General features: G+C 36.2%; 1 long non-coding RNA gene across 1 annotated transcript; it reads right to left on the bottom strand.

Moving 5' to 3' along the window:
• Window positions 1–4,487: 4,487 nt before the first annotated feature.
• On the bottom strand, window positions 4,488–15,492 carry LOC134171134 (uncharacterized). Its single transcript, XR_009967499.1, has 3 exons — window positions 15,348–15,492; window positions 10,134–10,693; window positions 4,488–5,994 (listed from the first exon to the last, which is right to left on the bottom strand). It is a non-coding gene; the product is annotated as an uncharacterized LOC134171134 (long non-coding RNA).
• Window positions 15,493–17,025: the final 1,533 nt, after the last annotated feature.

Below are 17,025 nucleotides of genomic sequence, written 5' to 3'. Positions count from 1 at the left end.
ACTGCCCATAGAGTACGGCTGCCTGTGACTGCTTGTTGCACATAGATCTACATGCTGCCTGGGAGGGAAATTTCACTGTTTCTCCTGCTAGGGTCTCCTTTTTGCACTGTACTGTGAACTCTGACAGTCAACAGAACTAGGGTATAGGAAGGCTGTGAGAGACTTACACAGTAAAGATTGAGTTTCCCAGACAACTATATTTTGACTTTCCTTCTTTTGGGGGAGCATCAGTCATCTTTCTTCAACCTCATAGGAGCAAGCAGTTGAATTTGAGTGTCCATAGTAGGACATAGTATTCAGGCTGTCTGACCAGGTGATCTGAGAAAACTAATTTAAAAATCACCTAAATGTCCCCCAAAAAGCAGTATCACCTGCTTTCCCCCACTCCTTCTCTTGCTTCCACTCTACAGTGATCATGTGTTTTCTATAACTTAACAACCCAGGCTCAATTCTGAAATATATATTTATGTTACTTTAAAGAACCCCTACACAATTAGAGTGCACCTCTGTACTCACAGTCTATAACACTTTTCTCTTTGCTTCTGTCATGGACTGATTTTTCTTTAGATGCTGATGTTCCTCAATTTCACTTTTTGATTTACCTCAGTCACTGTCACTGGCAATATCCCAGGGAGGAGAATGAGCCCTCTAGAAGAAATGTTGTTCAGCACCTCTTCAGTTTCATTGGGATTATGGTCCCAATCCCACATTGGCTCTAAAGCAGCCACTCAAGGTCAAAAACAGGGACTACACAAGAAAATGATGGATTTGAAATATTTTCATTGCCTTTTTTGGAAGAAAGATTTTGCTTTCTGAAAACTAAATGTTGAGTCATTTTGACCTGATGGGGTTCTGCTATGCCAATAAATTTTTCCCTGGATTTTTTGTCCTGAAAGCTTTTTTCCAGGAGGAGTTAGTAATCCAAATGTTTTGCTTTTAAGTTATTTCGCCTTCCTAACCTTAATTACCCACAGCAGAGATCCAGAATGTAGAAAGAAACCTTTGGTAGTTTTCCTAGGAGAGCCTCAAGAAGAGAAAGCTGAGCTTTGCCCTGCTGCCGTTGCCTGCTTCTGTATGTTCCCAGATCAATAACTAAAAGGGTGCAAAGCCAGTTGGCCACCAGGGCAGCAGCATATCTCCTCGCTAATGAGTGACCTTTCCACCCACTGCTTCACATGACTGAAATCAGGGGAAATTAGTTTACACAACTCAGAACTTATATAACTGGTGCTGCTAGGGCTGAAATTCTTCCTCATGGTGTGATGAATACATTTTGGATCTATTTGAAAAAAAAAAAAAGTAGAAATCAGACTGAAGATAAAAGGATTGCAACTGAACCAGCTAGATTCTCTGTAGTTTCTGACAGACAGGTGAAGAATAATGATGTCTCCGAGGTGTCTGTCCTTCCGTTTGGTGAATTACACATTTAGCTGGAAAAATCACTGCTGCTGAACCAAAGGTCCTGCTGCTTCCACCTGTTACAAAGGCATTTAAAATTATGGACAAGAACTTAGTTTTGTGAAGAGAGGGAGGCTGCTGTGTGGGTTGAAGGGTAACGTCTAAAAGCTTTGCTCATCCCAAACAGGCTGCACCACTTTTCATTGGCTGTTATACTCAAGCTTAAAAAGGGACCATGAGATCTTACTTACATACTTAGCTAGCTGGTTAACCAATCCAATACTAAACACTTACAAAGTAGCTGACATCAAATATTGTAAATATTTAAAAAAAAAACCCAAGAGGTAATTTTATGCTACTTATATATTATCTTATGAATAAAAATATATTTACAAAGCAAAAATAATTCAGATAAAAGTGCTAAAAATAAATTTTAACCTGAAATAAGCTTATTTCTTACATAGGGCTAACATTGCTTTCATTTGAAATATGAATTAATAGGTTACTTATTATAAAGGTAAAATGCAGCAAATGAAACTCAAGGAAAAAAAAAATCTTCCTTTGTCATATGTTATCAATGCCATCGTCATTGTTTTAGGGTAAGATTTAACAGGAAATTCTCCACAACTTGCTTTTCAGAAGTTGTCTTTTCAAATTTGCCAAAGGTAGCAGGTAATCTCAGTGTGCATAAATGGTAAAACACATCTTGGTGAGTCTTATTGGGCTATTCTTTCTTCATTCTTCCCTTCAAATACTTGGAAAAAAGCCTGCATGAGTATACAGTATAAAGTGCCTACATTTCCTTAGTTCAAATCCTTTAGTTATTTATGGGACTATACAAGCAATAAACAGTAGGTTTTTTTTAAACAGCTAGGAAAGTCCACTTTACTTGTCCTAGAGCATTAAATTCCCCAAAATGATAATTTAGAAAAATACAAGAAATTTAGAGGCACTGTACTTGTTTAACAGCTCTTGGTACTTTTGGTACTCTTGGGATCTGTTGTATCCCTACAGCTTTAAATACTTCAGGCTCTCTAAACCCTACATATGGTAAAGCTGTGTCTGACCTTATTGGTTCATGAATAATCAGGATACATAACATTTTTTCCTTTTAAATTCTAGTCTGCTGTGAGTTCAACTTAACAATGTGTTCAGGGCACTAGAGTACATTAAGGGTTATCTTTGGACGAATGTGTAAAAATATGTCCTTATTTTAGTTAAGTACAAAATCTATTGTTTGATGACAGTATCTCCCAAAGCTCACTGTTAAGAAACAGACCTGAATGAACAATTCAGAACAGAAAATTTTCTAGGGTCAAGAAGGAATAAGAATAGGGTTTTGAATTAGATGTTGGCAGTTGATGTATGTTTCTCAGAGTGACATTCTGAGATGTACAAGCCAGCTTCCCTTCAACTTACTATTGCACGGCCAGAAGCCCCCATGCAGTCATCATGCCCTGTGTCACAGTTTAAATGCAGCTGGCAGCTAAGTATCACACAGTTGCTTGTTCACTGCCCCCTCCTGCAGTGAGATGGGGAGGAGAATTGTAAACGAGGTAAAAACTGCAGGTTGAGATAAGAACAGTTTAATAACTGAAATAAAGTAAAATTAGAATATCATATATAATACAGAAGCATAGAATCAACTAGGTTGGAAAAGACCTTTAAGATCATCAAGTCCAACCTTTACCCAAGGACTGTCAAGTCCACCACTAAACCATGTCAATAAGGGCCCCATTTATGTGTTTTTTAAACACTTCCAGGGATGGTGATTCGACCACTTCCCTGGGCAGCCTGTTCCAATGCCTGATCACCCTTTCTGTGAAGTTTTTACTAATATCAAATCTAAACCATCCCTGACGAAGCTTGGTACCTTTATATCGTCATATCATGACAGCTTTGCCAAGGAATTTCCAGTCCCTCAGAGGAAAAGATGGAGTCACATCACCTACTAAACTACCTTTCATCACATACCATACTACTTGAAGGGCCAAAGACTTACTACTTTGGACATTGTCCTGAGGCTCAGCCAGTAGTAAGGCGATACAGTTTGGTCCTATAACTTGAGCCTTAACATAGCCTACCCCCACTGCTGACTATGTCAAGTCTTCCTTATTTATAAAAGCAAACCACACTAAAGACAGTTGACAGCCTTACTTAAAATAACCATTTAAAATTATATATGTTCTTTCACCTCAAAATTAAAATTATAAGGATTCATTAGTATAATACTTAGAAATTAATGGAACGATTAATGGAACATGGTTTGGGCATCTCTCTGCAGTTTTTTGCAGACACTTTGGAAAAACACTATCTCTATTGTAATTGCACTAATGCAGTACAGCACTTTTCCTCTCTATATACATTTAAAAGAGAAATTACAGTTATTCCAGGGTTTTGGTTTTTTTTTTTGTCCTTAGTATGGAAGAATGACAGTCTTCATACAACTGTACTATATAGCTGATTGACAGTCAGTTTGATGCATATCTTATTCCAAAACTTGTTGTCTGAGCCTTCTTACAAGAAGTTTTAGCATTTCCAGCTACTTCTATCTCTTTGCTGTGCTGCATTTACACCTTAAAAAAAATCCTAAAATTTTACAATGGCTCTTGTAATGACATTCATATGAACACAATCAATTGCAGGAAAGGTAAGAAAGTATGTATGAAAGAAAGTAGAAAGATTTATTTACTACTTAAGAACATTAAGACTCAGTATTAGGTCAGGTCTATACAGCTCTGTAGCAGATATGTAAGGAAAGACCAGCATTTGACATTGTCATTGTCATTTCTGCAGAAAGCCTCTTTGAACTTGAGAAAGGTATGGCTCCTGTTCAACATATTTGTCAGTCCCAAAGAAGGGAATGACTTTGTAACCAAGATAGAAGACAGCCTGGTGAGAATTATAGCTGTGCAGATGGACAAGAAAGACTCTTGTTTCAGAGATATAGTGTAGAAAGAATCAGAAAGTACAGTTTCTAGTTGGCTTAGAGACAGCATACTATGAACTCAGAAATATAAGGAATGTCCAAAGTCTAAGCCAGTTTAATGGTATCCATAGTACAGCACCTTTTATTATATGCGTTGATACAGAAAAATTGTTATGACAATCGGCAAAAAATATGTTATTAAGCTTGAAGTGATTCTGTATCATTCAGACTTCTCTTAGCAGAGCCACTTCAACCCAGCTGAAGTAATTCACTTAAAAGGCAAGTATCACAGATAGAGCTGACAGCAATGCTCATTTATGTAATATGATATAGAAAAACATATGTGTGAGAGTCTGAACTGGGGATACACTGATAAAAGGAACTGATTTTGTTTTGTTTCTGTAAAGAACTTTGGGGGGACACGTTTTGCAGAAGTGGTCTGTAAATCACTAGAACAAGGAGCACACAGTCTTCCTTGGCTTTGTTATTTGTTTAACCATTTTGGGAATTCTGCAAATCACTGGACTGATATGGAACTTAAATGACCTTAGTCCTTACTATTTGAGATAGGTAAACAGCTGTCTGGTCATATCTCTTGAGATTTTTTTCTGTTCTTCCTTGTAAGTATGTACATACCAAGATCAGGATTTCAAAGGGATTTGAGAATCTAACCGAACTTACACATTTATCTTTATTCACACTGTACTTACATTAGGTGCCCTAGCTGCATCTTTAGGTGCCAAAATACTTCTTCAAATGTGAAAATACTGTCATGAAGGTTTTCAAGATGCAGTTTAGTGAAATTTAGTGAAGACATCTATTGATTTTGAAGGTCATATCCATTTGTGCTGACCAAATTAGTCTCAACAATGTCTGTAGAAAATGAACAAAAAAAAAGAGGATACATGGGTATTCATTTAACTTTGAAACAAGCAAAAATGAAACAGCCTATTTATGGAGTGTTACCTGTTTTTATTAATCTTCTGCCCATGTTACTGAACTTCACTCACATATTCAGAACTAGATGTTAAAAATTATTACATGTACCCACATGCCTACATTTATGGGCAATAGACTATGACAGGCAAGTCTATCTCATATATGATCTTTTTGCTAGGCTAAATTTGTACTGGAGCCTAATCTTTGAATGAGTGTCTGATCTATGTATGTACAGAAAATATTTGGCCTTTGTTGCTACAACATTTATCACTCTTCTTATTGACTTGGTTACCAATTGATCTGTCCTTCGCTGTGGACGAATGGATGTATTTTCAGCTGGAATTAAGTGAGCATAGGTACTATGAACCAAGAAAAAGTTGTCTTAAAGTGTGTTACTAATTATTTATGCACTTCATTGAGTGCTTAGTGCTCTTGCTGTGCAACCCATAATCCTTGTCTAGCCATGGCCCTATCCATTTTTAAATTTTCCTTTTTTCCTAGAATAGTCTTTTAGATAAAAATAATTGGGTACTTAAATATTTCTAAAGCTAGCAATTAAAAAATACTTTATTGCAAAACCAGTATATCTTGTGATGAATATATTATGGAAAAGAAGGCTGTCAAGTAGTCCACAAACTACAATCCAAATACAAGTGCCATGTCTCCTGCATTATTGAAGCCACTGATGAGGTAGTGGATACATGGTCATTTACTGTGGATTCTGTGTTCTGTAAATGAGAGGCAAAAATGGGTTTAAATTGCATGAGTCTCTGTCACCAAAATATAAAAAACATACATATCAGGGGAATATATTTTGTGTCCTCAACTCAGGAGGAAGGCATGGAACTGTTGTACTTTATATGAAGTACATGTATTTGTTGGTTTTGAATCCACTAGTTGTATCATTATATATGCATAGCTATATTCTGCATAAGCTCCTGACCTGCAATTACTGGGATATTTCAAACTGTTAAGGAAGAAAACTTATCCATCAGTGGTCTAAATTGCTATTAGAATGAAAGAGTAATTTGTGATAGGAAAGGATTTTGAAACAAGGTGAACTCACTCTCTCACCTTCTAGAAATTGCAGTGGAGCAATTACAACAGGCCTAACTATCTGAGGACACGGGAAGGATTTATGGGAGATAGTTAGTAACATGAAATATTCAGACTACATAATTCCCACTTAAAATACCTCAGGTGGTCTGCAAAACTTTTTAGAAAGGCTAACAGCTAAGGGCAGTTTTCATTTAACTAAGGTTGCACTACCCAGAGCCCTGTAAGAGGCCTTGTTATGTAAAAGAATAGCCATATTTAGTCTTACGGTAAGAATATTCTACTGCAAAGATGGGGCATGACTCTGTATCATAGTTGCAAGAGCATCCAGCAAGTCAAAACTTGAGCCTCACAACTTTTTCCAGGATTACTAATGTATTTTACCATTTGTTGCACATAATACATAGGAACTGTCTTTGAAGCATGGACTACACTCATGTTTCCAGGCTCTCTGCTTTCTGATCCTATGACTTGTTTTCTGTGGAGCAGGTTAAACTGAACAGAAAGGAAAGACTGCATTCCCCTCCACTATCTCTCTTCCCTTCACCGTTCCCTCCACAGTAGCCTGGTAACACAGAAGCACTGCTGGGTGACTCTTCTTCAGGCTAAGAAGGGGATATAGACTGGCTACCTTCCACTCCCTTGGGCATGAACCACAAGGGTGGACTGTGAAAGAAGAGTTAAAACCAGCTCTGTCTCCTGCTAACATTGCACTGCAATGGAAAAAGTAATTTTTGAATGAAAACAGGTATCTCACTACCTTCAGGAGAGTGCATGAGGTTCCTCTCCACAGCCCTGAATAAATGGAAAATTTGAAAATGTATCCTTTTGCTTAGAATTTTCAACTGTCAGACTTCAAGCACCACACATTAATTACACAGTCTGCACATGTATCTGATACTGTATCTTCTCTGCTTAGCTTCCTAGGGTGGCTTGGGTTCTGTCATACTTAGCTTAGCTTCCTAGGGTGGTTTAGCTTCCTAGTGTGGTTTGAGTTCTGTCCTACCACTCTATGTACTTCCACGCACTGTCTAGAGACCTTAAATGCCTAATTGTTGGTTTCTGTCTACCACATAAAAAGCCAAATACTATAAAGACAGATACATATCCAAGTTAGCACAGAGGCATTCTGTGCCGTATCCCTAAGAAACTGCATAACCCCAATCCCTTAAATTCACCAGGACTGATCTCCCGAGGTTGCTTCAAGTATCAGAATCGGTGATGTCGTGTACACACAGACTGTCTGGCTAAGCTGCCCCACTTGATACTTTAAGAAAAATGGTGAAGTTGGGTGTAATACTTAAAATTTAGAGAATTCTGAAAAATATCTACCTGCAATATAAAAAATATTCTTCTGGAAAAGTTGCTTTTTTTTTCCTAATTGTCATTGGAAGGTTATTACATTTTCTTGTTTGTTTTTTTTTTCTGGTCTCCACATAAAACGAGAGAGTTGCTTAGCTGGGCACACAACCTGGCTGGGCTAGAGTTGGTCTGCAGAGGTGGCTCCTAATTTTCCAAGCTAGACTTCTGAGGGCAAAAATTTGTGCAAAAAGGGAAAACACATTAATACTAATGTATCAGGACTTAAATATGTCATCAGAGAAAATTTTTGGGGTTCGGTAGATGTTTCACAATGGCTTCAGCTTATCTTTCAAAGGCTAAGCACAGCTTCAGGTGTTTTAGAGGAAAGGCAGTGAAACGCTACCGTGAGAACTCCCGGTATGATGAACAAAATGTTGGCAGTGTAAACAGTGACTCCAAGGACATCTTCACCAGACATCCTGATACAAAGCCAGTATCTTTCACATTTAAATGTTTGGTTTCCTCAGGTATCACTCATCATCACTTCATGCATGTAGTGATCTTATTTGAAACTATAACATTTACTATAGTGTACTATTTCATCTCACTAAATGATATGTCAATAAACTCTTCATACTCAGCCATAGGAAGGGACTTTAAAATGTGAAGACCTACCTGGACTACTATTAACATTACATGCTCTTGAAGTATGATGTGTAAATGCAATTTGCACATGCATATGTGTATGTTTTGGTTCTGTTGTGTGGTGTTTTGTGTTTGTTGCTTTTTTGTTTTTTGTTGTTTTTTTTTTTTTAATCTAATTGAACTATTAACATTTTGTGAGTAAATTTTCTTGGAATTCTTTGATCTTTAGATATCTGTGGTCTTGAGATTCACAATTTCCAACTAACTATAAAGCTGAATTACAAATTAGTAAAGATCCACGAATTTATTGGATTAAACACTCATATATAGGTAGGTCCAGTAGAAAAATCCAAGCTTGAAATGAAATATTTAACCATAAGAAATTCTTTATGCTTCTAAAACTTTTTTACGTGATAGCCGATTAAGCTTCTTGTCTGTATTTTAATGATGTAATCTTGAATGCTTGGCATATTACCTTGCTTCCAGATGACTGCAAGTGAATTTTCAAAGTGGTGCATGAGACACAGGGACACAAATCCTGTTAGCAGTTAATGGGATTTTTTTGCACCTCCTGTGCACCACACTGAGAGACCTAGCCTTGAAATTTCCGTTATCTATATTTGTTCAAAGATGATGTCTTGTAAATACAGGCCCTTCTGAATTGGCCAGATGACCTGTGTTTGACAGGTTAAACCCATAATTACTAAATTGATCTTACAGATATCTAGTGTTGTTCCCTATTCCTTTCCTTTCCCTACTTTATTCCTCTCATAAGAAGAAAACGAGATACCTACACCCATCACCATCAGCATCTTCAAAGGGAGTGGGACACAAGGGATGTCAACTTGATTACTTTCTCTAATAAAAGAAACTCAAGCTTTTCATAGCTATGCTTAAATACACACTTCCCTTCAAGAATACAAGTAGTCCTATTCAACTAGCGGGCACAGGGAGATGAGACGAAATGTGTAGAAAGTAATAGAAGTTACCTCAGATACTTACTGTTGTGGTAGACCTGGTGCAATTTATTAATCTGATGATTTACCATAGGTATTTTCATTCTGTATTAAATCTGTCCAGCTGTGTGACTACTGCAGATGCTACAGAAAATCATAGGCAACAGTCATGTATTTGCTGAGGCAATTGAGTATTAGCATTATGTCTTCAGAGTCATCCTTAAAGCTTTTCTGCTTTTTGTTTTTCAAATTCTTGATATTCCCTTTGCCGTAAGAATGTCCAATCTCTTTTATTTCTTTAAAAACTACCACATCATAATAATACCTTGATGAAATTGTTGTCATGGGTTAATTCGTATCTCAGAAAAAGAAAAAAAAAATCTTGTTTTAAAATGTTGTATGACAAAAACATGTTGGGAACATACAATAGCATAAATGAGTCATGGTTGTACCTTGAAAAATATGTAAGCAGGCTTGCTTCATAACTCCTGATGAAGGACATAAATTTTCAGGTGAGATCTAAAAACTTCCCTGTGACCAAAATTACTTCTCCTAAAGTTGACAGCGGTTTAGTTTATACGTTCAGAAATTCCTTGTTATTTTTCTACATAGCAGAATATATTTGTTTGCATAATTATACATATTTGTATTTGATTAAGGAAAATGCAATTTTTTTTAACCTCATTTCATTGTCTTTAATAGAATAAAGGATTTTTTTTTTCAGAAGATTAGCCATTTATAATTTCATGTGCACCGCTGTACACATTTCAAAGCACACTTCTGTAAGAAGTGTTTTGCTCTTGCTGTAGAAAATACGTTTATTAGTAACAGTGAAGTAAAATCTATTCCTTAACAGTAACAAAAAAGGATAATGATAATATCATGCATAAAACTTGTAACCGTAGTACTTGAAGCAGTAAAGTACTTCTTACGGTTAAATCAGTGTGCAGTTGTCACAATCCCCCATTTTTCAAGTTGCTAAATATTAGGTCTCCCTTTCCACCAGAAAAAAATTGTGCTGAAACAAAGAGAGTATTCCTGACTGATGCAACAAATCAGTGGTAATACCACTTGGGATCTCCTGATGCTCAAACCATTAGTTCACCCTGACTAGACCAAACTTCCTTAAGAAAAATATATATATATTTTTAAGTTTATATTCTTTCTGAGTATCTTCTTAGGAAACTAATGAAATAAGATGGCTGCTGTCAATACTCTTCTCCATATTTTCAGTCATTTCTTTATGGAAATGTCATGGTTGTTTGTATCTTATCCTGTGGTTGTTTTCCCCCCAAAGTCTGAGGTGGTGAGGAAGATGTAAGAGAGGAGAAAGGAGGTGGCAAGCAGTTTAGAGTTCTTTCTTGAACCTCTGCTTGTAATTACAGTGACAAAAGGAAAGCTTCAATAATTTTGGCCCATTTGTCTGCTGTTGGAATTATACATGGTTGCAGACGTTGGTGCCGATTGCCTAAAAGAGACAAACAAATAAAAATCCCAGGGATTTTTTATAAACAAACAAAACCAAACAAATATTTATTTGTTTTCTTATGAATTTAAACTTTAGAATGAGTTAATTTAAGCTCTTACAAAAGCTGAGGAGAATTAAAAAATCACTGGAGAAAGTGGGTTCAAAGCAATACAAAATATTTCTCATCAGTCCTGCTCTGTTCTCATGTCTCAAGAAAACAACCAGAGACCGTTTCATGGTTAAAAAGATAGACATTCTATTATTATTGCATATCTTATCAGTATTTCAAAGCTTCAGGCTCAACTCTGCCTCTTTGGGCACAAATTCTTGGTGTTTACAATCCTTTGAAAAACAGTTAGGGAGTTACAATGGCATAACAATAGTGTTCTTCTGAAGAACCAAGGTCTTTGAATAATCATCTTACTGCAAAGTAGTAATGTGTCATCCACCCAAATCTCACAGCATATACCAGAGGAGATAGATACAACTTGAACTGCTGCTTAAAGCGTGGATTATGTTTTACGTACCATTCAAACAGCAAACTCTCAATTAACGTTTGTTTGCCTGTGCCATACCTGATGACCCAAGATAGACATGGATATGCACTAATAGAAAGCTATTTCTTAAAATGTGTTTAAAAATTGAAAGAATACCTTTATGAGATATTATCACACAGGACTGCTAAATAATGCAAAAAGAGCCTGAGGGGGGGTAAAAAAAAAATAAAAACAAACATGTAAGGGGGGGGGGGATAAATATGTATTAAAAGATGCCCTGTGCTGGCAACACTCTGTTCTCATGAGGACAACTGAAAATTTGTCTACTGACTAAAAAACATTGCAGAGTACACAATAGAGATAAATGGTCTGGAAATGTCTCTTTAATCAGTCTCCATCTATCCAAGTTCAGTTCTCATTTGGAGGAGTAAGGGAAGCCATGGTAAAAAGTGAGAAACATCCTGATAACTTGGTGACTAACAAAAGAATGACTGCAGCAATACTTTCATTTGATGATTACAAATTATTAATAGAATATTTGAATTTTTTGTAACTGAGAATAAAGCCTGAGTGTACCTTGTGAAAAGCTTAACTAGAATGTAACTGCAATTGGAGGAAAAAACTTTTTATTTAAGACTAACCACTGATTTGGAAGTTACAGTATAACAAATATCCCTGCGTTCATGGGTTGTTTTGAAAGCCCTCCTTTTTGGTGCTTCCCAAAGTACCTATGTTTCAACACATGCTTCATTTCAAAACTCAGAGCAAGCCCTCCTTTCAGGAGCTGCACTGTGCTTGGTGTGATCTGGGACACACTGCAGGTGCGTGAGTTGGAAAGTTCAGAGCCACTGCATAAAGTGCAGGCACTGCTTCGACCTGAATAAAAAGCAGACTCAATTATCTTTGACAGATGATTTTATTATTCAGATAACAGATTCACTTAATAAGGAACAGTTACAACAGAAAGTGACTGCCTCTTGATTAACCAGGACAAGTTCAAAACCATCAGATATTCTGGCTGTAACTGCTGCCTGAATCTTTTTAAGTCTGAAAACTCTCCGTGCCTGACGAAAGGGCATAGCTTCTCCTAAACTGTTATATTCACAAGTTTCAGCTAAATTTTAAAGTCTCTCAGAACATCCCTTCTCTTATTCTAATTTCTTTCATCATCTTCCAAATGAAGATGTTGAACTGCTATGTTATTAGTTTAAGAAAGAGTTGAAATGAAAAGGTTTTACTTTGAGTGTTAATTAAAGCAAACTAACATGTCAATGTTGCTTTGTTTATTGGTACCTATTACAATACCAGATCTGTCATATATGTAAAAAAACAATTCTGCAAAGGGTTTGGACTCGCAAGTCCTTGACTTTCAGGCTTCAAAGGAAGATTCTCTCTCAAGGGCATACAGCTATCCATAACCACCAGTTATGTGGTGAACCCTTAGGAAAAGTGGAAGAAGGATCCCTGACCATGACCCAAATTGTCATTAAATTGCTCTTAACATTAATATTTAATGAAGATTATGGTGCATCTGTAATCAGATTTTCTGTGTTTTCTGATACTGCCTGGTGACAACTAAAAAACTCAACATTTCAAGAAAGTGCATCTTAAAGCTCCCCAGTAATGTCAAAACAAAGGAGAGGATTCATAAAAACAAATAAAAAGACAAAGTGAAAGAAACATGTCAAAACAGTGTAGTTTTCCTAAATTCTCTGCTGAAGGTGTAAATTACCAGTCTGACACAACTGCTAGTCTGAGCTCTTTTGGTTAATAATCAGTTTAATCATAAAAATAACTCTTTAAAGCAGTAAGAGGGATTCTCTACCTATTCTGAAATTTCACTGCCCCAAAAGTAATCTCTTCTCCTCAAGAATATTTTTAAACTGTTAGTAAGAGCCATTATGATGGTAAATTTGTACTTGCAAAATGCTAGAAGAATGTTTTCTGACTTTTTTTCTGGATTTTTGTTGAGCCTGACTTGGAAGTTTTCTTTTTAGTTTTAGGGAAACATTTTAAGAGCTAAGAGCAGGGTTAGTTATGAATGGAACTGATTGCCCAAGGAGGCTGCAGTTTCTGGAAGAGATGAGGCTTAATAAAGGTAGTCTTCTGATAAATCAGAATACCAAATACAAAATTCCAAGAGGTGTCATTTAGTCTCTTCCTAAGAGGATATGAATTCTGCCTAACTATTGCTATGTTATTGAAATCATTGATAAATAATTAAGAAATTTTTGGTTATGGATTTTTTTCTGAGTGTTATGAACAGTCGACTAGTAGGGCAGGTAAAACTGCTGTAGTGATACACTGGGTCTTTCAAGAACTCAGCCCCATCTAAGCTCCAGGGTCTTTTCAGCACTATATGCCCAAACCTCTTCTTAACTTGTCTCAATACTTGAGAAGATCAGCTTGCCCAGACCTCTAATTTTATTAAATTTATTCCACAGAACCTGAGCAGGTAGCCTTCGAAACTTGCTTTAGCCTTCAAATTGCAGAGGTTTTGGTATCTGATATTTTGCTTAAGAGCAGCTGCACTTAATTTACCTACCACTGGTGGTATGTGAGAACATGAACCACCAAGTAATTTTTACAGCTGTTCTGGGGTATTAAAGGCTACAAGCTTGGTGTCATAACTTAAAAGCAAGCTGTTTATCCGTGCCTTACTAACTGGTGGGTGAGGAGCCACTGGCTGCTCAAAGACGGTTATCTCTCCACAGACTGTGGAAGATACAGTAGGAGGTGCATGCATACTGTAACCAGAGAACCAGCGCAAGTTCTAGAGCTCATAAGTTTACAAAGAACAAATTCATTAAGGTAAATATAGTACAGTTTACACAGATGAAAGTCTTGCAATTTTTCTAGAGCTTCAACAGGTGCCTCAGAGATACAGACATTTTCTTGTGCACCCTAAAATTGTGCTTAGAAGAGATTCTCCAAACTGCATGGAAAGCACTCATGTATGACAATGGCTGGGAACAATTTATGCAAGCACATTACACTCTGGAAATTAGAATAGGTTTTGCTGGAGGTTGTGGTGGAGAAAGATTTATATTAGCTTTATTTTAAAGCCTTTATGTGCTTGTTGTTTCTTAGCCCCTGCTCATGAGGTCAGACAGAAAAAAAATTGTTGATATATTTCTGCAGATCATATCTGAAGAAGAAAGAAGAAAATTCCCAAGCAAGTTCACCTTTGCCTGTTATCATTGCATGAATATCCATCTTGTCCTTTGATATGGCTCATTTCAAATAATAAATAGATGCTTTTGTCTGGAGATTGAGTCAATACATGCTTCCTTTTAGCTGTACAATAAAAAGATGTCATGCTATGAGAGTTATAGTGTTCCTAATTTTCCACAGTCCTGGCAGATATTGATTGTGCACATATCAATATTTACATGAATGTAATCAAGCAAATGTAGTACCTGACTCTTATTTGAAGTATGTGACTCAATTTTAGGATTAATCTGATCATAACAATTTTTGGTGTGTATACCTATGAAGCAGTAAAACATGGTTTGTGAGGTGAAAAAAATAAACCCAGAACTGAAAATCCAGGATGGTTCCATGCGAATCTCCCATCCATGTCCACACAGCAGAGGGGCTCTTAGTCATCTCCCAGTACTGCAAAGTATCTGTGTGCTTGTTGTTTTTTGGGGAAGGCAGTATGTGCTTCTTAGTAACAGTGCAGTGGACCAGGCATGCCTCCAAAGCAGAAATATGGTCCTTGTTCCTGTTCTCCCTCATTCTGCTACCTGTGACAGATTAGCTATTAATGAAAGGAAAAAATACTATTTGGGTTGGCTTCCTGAGTTCTGTGACTAACGCTCTGTATCTCAGGTCAGTATTTTTGATAGTCAGTGGGTCTTTTTCAGAAATACTGAGCCTAGATTCAGGTAGTCTCACGGACACCTAAACATTCACTTTATAAGTTTTTAGCTTTCCTGGTTCTAAAAAGAAGAGCAAATTTAATCTAGAACTTAAAAAATATCACAAGGCAAAAAATCCTTAATTTACACCATTTTACTGCTTGTAAGTATGTATATTAGAAATCCTCTTTAATTCAGAAAATTTATATCCAGAGTAGCTGTGGCTGTAGCTGAGAATATAAAAGCTCACAAATATCTTTGAACATCAGACTATTCTCTTTAATACAGACCTACCAATTAATGGACTGTAAAGATGCATAGTTATTTCACAAAGAATACCCTGTGTCCTATACAACTTAAATCTTTTGCAGAAATGAGAGCATCGTCAGCTACATTTCTGATGTAGCTTCGCTACGATGAGATCAGTAAACACCCCTCAAGAAACCTGCAAATAAAAATAAAAATTATTTTTCACCATAAACTGTAATTACTTTAATTATAGGATGATTATATAAATAATGTGTTTGAACACAGACTTCGTTTTTTTCTTTGTTTTCTAAATATTATCCTCTTTCTGTATTTTCTGATGTGTAAACAAGAAACAGTTAAGTTCAGATGAAGAGCAGTTGAACTGCCTGTAATACAAACTGAGACAATCCAGTGATGATTAAGCTATTGAAAATTACCTGACTAATGGATAATTTTTAAGTCAGCAGGTGTACTTAGTTATTATAACTTAAAAATTGAAAATATGTTTAAGTTCTAACCCCCTGTATGTTAACAGGACTGGTCTATCACTGATAACCATGCCAGAAAGTTCTGTGCACTGTTAGAAACTCAGGTTTTACTCACAAAGTGTCAATGGAAGATTAAAAAAACTTCCAGAGACCTTCCTTAGAGCAAAGATTTGGGATTATATTACTGTAAATATGTGTTTCTATAAATGGACTGTTTCAGTATCCAAAAGACAAGGAAAAAAATAAATATCAATTCCCAGCTAATGAAAGTGATTACAGATTTTTTTTTCTTTTTGCAGTTCAGATACTTCATTCTTGACCTTGTTTTCTATACCTTTGTTTACCACCTAGTATGTTAGATGTGCAAATGTCACATCTTGTGAAACTCATGGTCCTTGGTATGATTATAATAGGTAAATTCACTTGCATGGCACTTAAATGGGTAAACCCATAAGGTTAGTTTCATACGCCTAATAGTGATTGATAGGTGAGCTTCATACCATCTAAATCTGAAAGAGATAAACTTTGTTTAAAATGCATTTAGCTGTGACTATCCTATAAGCTTAATGTAGAGCAGAAATGCCATTTACACCTACTTCAGGCTTTCATGTATAACATGTTAAATCATCACTATTAAATACAGTGCCTCTACATATAGAGATGCCAAAATTCCTTGCAACCAGTTCCCATTGCTGTTCAATTCACTCACATTCTCCAAGATTTTGAAATGGGTTCTCATCAACTGTTTAGAAAACTTAAGTTGCATGTGCAGCTTACTAAATATCAATGTGCTTTCCTAAAAAGATAAGATAGAAAATTCTGATCAGTGATAATCAGTATGAGAAATTAATGTAAAGACTGAATTAATTCAGCTAGTGAGTAGCTGCTAATACAGTTAAAATTGCTATAAGACTGTACTCATGCAATCTTCCTCTTTAATGGCATCAAAAAATATTTTACAACATAACTGTAAATACTGCATGAATATATCTGTTGGTTGTTATTTCTAAACTGAGAAAACTCAGTTTTATTAAAGCAGTCAGTATCTGTATGAGCTATAAGCTCATATATATGTTTCTGGATTTCTTTGTGAGCTGTATTCTATCCTAGACACAAAGTTTATACTGGGGTAATATCATGATTTTTTTTTAGGTAAAGATATCTTGTCAGGCAATTGGCAGTGAAATCACTTCCAAAGGGATCATGTCACAAGTCACATGCAAACAGAAGAGATT

The sequence above is a fragment of the Pezoporus occidentalis genome, unplaced genomic scaffold (assembly GCF_034315485.1).
Source record: "Pezoporus occidentalis ecotype Australia unplaced genomic scaffold, CSIRO_AGI_Poc_V1 ctg4, whole genome shotgun sequence".
NCBI lineage: Eukaryota > Metazoa > Chordata > Aves > Psittaciformes > Psittacidae > Pezoporus > Pezoporus occidentalis.
Note: the sequence above shows the minus strand (reverse complement) of the source record. Positions and strands in the feature narration are given on the sequence as shown.